Source organism: Cucurbita moschata, unplaced genomic scaffold (genome assembly GCF_002738365.1).
Source record: "Cucurbita moschata cultivar Rifu unplaced genomic scaffold, Cmos_1.0 Cmo_Scf00073, whole genome shotgun sequence".
NCBI classification, from domain to species: Eukaryota; Viridiplantae; Streptophyta; class Magnoliopsida; order Cucurbitales; family Cucurbitaceae; genus Cucurbita; species Cucurbita moschata.
In genome coordinates, this window is record NW_019268589.1 from 780,731 (window position 1) to 786,443 (window position 5,713).

Here is a 5,713-nt window from a genome sequence, read left to right on the forward strand (position 1 = left end):
GAATAACTAAGAGAAATAGAGAGTAGATCAACTAAATAGCTAAAAATACTCTATCTATCAGGAAAGAAATGATGTTTATTCAACAGTATTCNCCATTAGTTTAAAATACATTTTCAATAAGAGTACAAGTGTCATTAGCTACGGTACCCTCACCAATTATTTTACCCTTCTTGTTATCACCAAAGGTTATTAAGCCACCATCCTTCTTGGAAAAATTCACAAACTTGGATTGATTTCTCGTTATGTGTCAACCACTATCAAAGTACCACTTATTTTTATTGGAGGCTTTCAAACAAACCTCATCATCTTNGATAAACACGCTTTACAAGGAAAACACACAGTTAAACACCTAGGGTTAAGACATAATGTATAATACATATATACAAGTAAAAAAACTCAATGGGGGGACAACATCCATTGATCACCCAGAACATAGATTGTAATAGTCCATCCTCTTTTCTAACACAATAGAAACATATAAAACAACATTAAAAAAAACATATCATCGTAGAGACAGTTTTTTAATTTCTTACATCGTGCATAACATACTCATCTTTATTGCTCAATTGATATTCTAGTCATGCNCCTACTTTTTTCATTCATAGCATATTATCTCATCATTTTTTTCCTCTTTTCACCTTTTGACTCTTTTTGGTTGGTGAAATGTGTCTTAAATTGTTTCTTCCTTTTGATGAATTTTTTATACTTACGTGAAGTAGGCAACATCATCTTCATCAGGGGCTTCCTCATCGTCGGAGTCAACTTTCAATGTGATGGNACATGCATTTTCTAACCACCAAACGTAAGTAATGCTCCTATGCTAGCACGTCCTAGCAATCCCTAAAAGTATTACTTGCCTAAAGTTCTTGTAGTTACCTACTTGGATGATATATGTTTGCCCGAGGTTTTTTTTTTGCATGTTAGAAATTCAAAATTTTTTTAAATTTCTCCAGTAGGTCCTATTTTAAGCCCTNTTTTCCAAGATTTTTAAAAGCATTTAGAATATTAGTAAATCTAGTAAAGATATCACCTATAGATTCATTTGCATCCAATTTAAATAGTTCATAATTATAAACTAACATGTTAATCTTTCTTTCTTTTATTTGATTTGTTCCCTCAAGAGTTTTTCAAGTTTCATAGAAGAACACAAAGATACTCTACTAAATTCATTCTTACTTAGGACATAATAAAGACATTTGTAGCATTAACATTAAAATAACACTTTTTCACTCATCAAATTCATGTCTATTTTAAGCTCCTCAATATTATAAACAATTTTTATTGAGATGTAAGGGTGTTTACTGACATTTAATAATAGTTGACAACTGATAATCAACCAATTGCAAACAAATTTTCATTCTAGCTTTATATAATTTGTTCCATCANCCTTTGTAATAACTTCTTAATTTTGTAACTTCTTACCGAGACCTCGAATTAATTTGATTCCATTACCAAATATGTAGATTTTTAACCCATCTACATATATGTATCTTTCTCTAAATTTCCCATCTCCCATAGCAAGAATAATCAAGTATAAATTTTGTCAAGAATTCAAAACTTAAAAAACTTACCATTACTTGACGTTCATCAGAACACCGTCTTCCAATCTGAATCAACGACTTCCTTTATAAAACTTGTGTGACATCTCTCCAATACAACATACTAAAAGTTTGAAACTTATTCTAAGAAAAGCTCTCCGGTCTTAAGAAAAGTTAAAATCAAGAACTTGAAACACTTTCTTTCTATTATTTCTGGATTCTTAACAGATTTGAACAAATCAAAAGTTAAGAATGGTTTTTCAATCTGACTTAGAGCAATTCTTGTGAAGGAAATCCAACAAAATTCCTATTCCAAACAACCGTTGGGAGGTGATTACAACATTCTCTCTGACTCTTTCTCAAGAACACGAAATCCTCTATCTTCTTTTTTCTCCCTTTTCCTTTTCTTTTCTTTTTTTTTTCTTGTTTTTTTTTTTCTTTTTCTTCATTCTTAGCCGTCTTATTACGGCTAATCAAGAACTCTAATTAGGAATGGGATGTCTAAATGACAAATTTACCTATCACATATTATAGCACCAAAGGTCTTGCTTGGGAGATCCCAAGCCATTTCCACACATGATAGTAGCACTTTGATAGCCTCGTCGTGCTACACTGTTCGACTTAGACCTAACTTGATAGTAGCTATACCACTACCACTACGAAGGCTATGAACTAAAGATGTACTAGAGGGGATATGAGGCTAAGACTCTAGTGGTACCGTCACACTGCTACTAGGTATGTTAAGTTTTCTAAGTCATCTTTCTCCTCGAAATCTACTAGGTTCTTAAGGGCATCTAGATAGTTTAAAACTCACCTAATCTTTTTAGGACTTTTCGGGGTTAGCTTTTTGGAGCTAATCCAATTTTTTTAGGGCACACAGATCTAGACCTTTTGATTGTTGCTCATGATCTTGAGGTGCACAGCCTACAGAAAACATACTAACCGAGATTTACTTGTAAATATTTCTGGTTGTAGTGCCCTAATCTTAATTTCGTTCACCCATGCATGCTTGTTAGGGAGATATTCATATTGATTACCTACAACATAGAACACATATTCTAAACATCCCCTTGGTCATCTCAGCGCATTGTTGAGGTCCACTAGGTTGTTAAGAGGACTAGGTAGCTTCATGCCAACTTTCACTTTCGGGTACTTGACTCCTCAAGTTTTCTTAGTTATTGTTGACCTCCGCTCACAATCATAAGGTGCTAAGTCTACTAGAGGCATCCTGACCTAGGTTATCGTCGAGCCAACCTAACTCTAGCGCTCTAATCTTATCTCTGAGCAGAAAAGCATGCTTTATAAAAAGAACACACAGTCAATCTCATGGAGCTAAACATACTATATCATGCACTCATACAAGCTCAACGGAGAGGTAAAATCCATCAATGGCTCGAAGCGTAGATCAAAATAACCCATTCTCCATTCTAGCATAACGAAAAATATTAAAATCGACATGCATCATAAATTCTTATCCTAGTGGTAGTTTGACAATTTTATATAACATACTTGCATTTTCATTTAGAAACGTTATTCCAAGGTCTTAAACATGCATATTCTAACTACCTAAGGTAAGATATGCTTGCATGCTTGCGATCCAGATAAGTATTACGTGAGAAAATTATTGATTGCAATCCAGACAAGTATTNATTTGTTCCATCAAAATAAGGAGGCCTAGAGGTTTATTGTCCTTCACAAAAAACATTATTAACACGTACGTTTACCATAAACTCTAACAATAAAGTTTACATAAAAAATCTATAAGAGCAACCTGCTTTAATACCAATTGTTCGATCGGTATGGCAACCCTAGAGGGGTAAATAGACTTTTAACAATAAAGTTAAGTGATTAATTTTTTTTTATTATGATTTAAAAAAAAAACAAGTAGAAGATGATAATTAATACAATAAAATAGTTCAAGAAATAATAATAAGCAATNAAAAAAAAACTCATGCATTGCTCACGTGCACAGAAGGTCGTGCATGCACGAGTACATATGCGCCTCTAGAGAAAACATGCATTGAACTCTTGAAAGGTGGTGCGTCCTCATTGGCACGTAGGGATCAAATCGGGTCGGGGTTGTTGGATCATGTACATGGTTTCCAGGTATTATTCGAGTTGAATGCAAACGATCAGGATGCGGTCTCGGGTTCTCCTCATAGTTGTAGCGTGTCACAATCCTATATTTTTAATCGTACGACATAACGANAATCAAAGCCAAACCGCTACACCCCGCTCTTTTTATGAATTCAAGAACAAACTCAATCCTTTCCACGGCTGAGGATCAAACCGTTACAAGTATCTGAATTTTGTAGGAACACACCATAACCATCTAAAAGAGTAGATTTACAATTTGATCCCTCACNGTAGCGTGTCACAATCCTATATTTTTAATCGTACGACATAACGATCTCGACACACTCATGACAAGTATTTAGGTTTGCCCATGCATATTGAACACAACTTGTACAGAATCTAAGCTTGGTCGAACACAGACGTCGCCCATGTGTGCATGCTCAATCATCTGCGACCTTAACTAACTTGCTTCTATACTAGGTCAAGCCATGCAACACAACCTTGCCTCTACTCAGAGTAAAGGTCATTCATATGTGTTGTTGCATCTTGATTTTGCATCTTGGTTCCTGGCATGACCTTCATGTCATGATGTCATCCTAAGTCCCATGATGCCATCGACATCGTAGCTTACTCAAACATGTCAATCGATGCTGAAACCATGTTTCGCTCATATTGTCTAGGCCACTCAAATATCAATCCATCCAAGCTCGATTGAGGCATTGCACCCTCCCATATCCATGTCATATAATTTATTGACTTCATACCAAATAGCATGTGCATATACAAACCTCCAACACATGGGTGAGGACGCAGTGTCGGTACACTCATGTTGTCCAGCACTGTTCTTGAAAGACGTATTTTTAAGCAAGTCACTTAAGACATTAGTCTTGCAACGCTCCCTCTCACTGTGACACAAGTATATGCTACATGGTAGCTTGCTTAGGCCATATGGTTAGGGGTGGTAGAGAGCTGACACCATACCTTCCCCTAAAGTGCATTTTCAGGCCTTTTTTGTCGAGTAGGAGTAAGCATGATTTTGACGAATAGTCATATGGTCTCATGGACCGCATGTCTAGTGTCCGATTTACACCCAAATTTGGTGACCTTTCATGTTTCATATGGAAAGATTTCATTCTAGACCCACATGCCCAAACTTCTTTTGGAACCCTCCAAGGGCCCTACCCGACCATTTATCAAACCTATCTTTTTTTCTCATGTCCACATCATTGCCTCTATTTTTCATATGCCTCAATTTGGCTTTAAGGAAGATCTCTTTAGTGTGTTAGATGATGCACCATCCTCCTCGGTCGACTCACGGCACTCATCTCTTGGCACTCTTGTGACTGGATGGGCACCATTTGAGGGTCACTGCTTCGTCTATCATTATATGAGGGTCAAAACCTACTCTTTTCGTAGTATTGTTGTGAAATTCTCCTCCACTTAAACTAGTCATCATCCTTGATAACTTTCCCAGAGACACAATTGGTCCATGGATTGTGACTCTCTCTCTCACTTAATCTCAGTATCGTTGATGACGATCCAAACTTCGGATTGCCTGCGAACGAACCCGTTAGAAATAACATGCTTCAGAATGAATACGGAAACTACACACTACTTATGAACTATCCCACTTACGGATCTATTCTTGGTCTCCGAGTCTTGCAACATAAGCACGAACAAACAATTGTCTAATGGTTGTGGACTATCCCACCATGGCCTCCCTCGCCCTTCTCTCAAACTCTAACAAGGACTCACAAAAAAAAACATGATCAAAGTAGCTAGTGTTGGCATATCATTACCTATGCTAGGAGCGCACCCTAGATATGGTCACCTTTGCCTCAACACTCACATTCTTTTAGTCACACAACGATGCGCCCTTGAGGTGAGGCTCACAAGAAAACCATGGCATGAACCCATATGGTAGCAAAGTTTAGAAGGTTGTAACACATTCCCATATTGGCACTACACTTCAACCAACTCCCACTAACCATCTTCATATGGCAATCGCTTCCTTGACACTTATTTGGTCTTCGTGCAGCTTCATTTATTGTAGAGTTTCTCGGAGACATTAAACTTAACTCATTCATGTGTGCTAATTT

At 36.7% G+C, this 5,713-nt stretch overlaps 1 long non-coding RNA gene across 1 annotated transcript in view; it reads right to left on the bottom strand.

Annotated features, from left to right (window-relative positions):
- Window positions 1–278: 278 nt before the first annotated feature.
- LOC111438330 overlaps window positions 279–5,713 on the bottom strand; it is a 54,328-nt gene continuing 48,893 nt past the window's right edge. The window contains exon 3 of the long non-coding RNA XR_002709647.1: window positions 279–306. This is a non-coding gene — a long non-coding RNA (uncharacterized LOC111438330). The remainder of the gene's footprint in view (window positions 307–5,713) is intronic.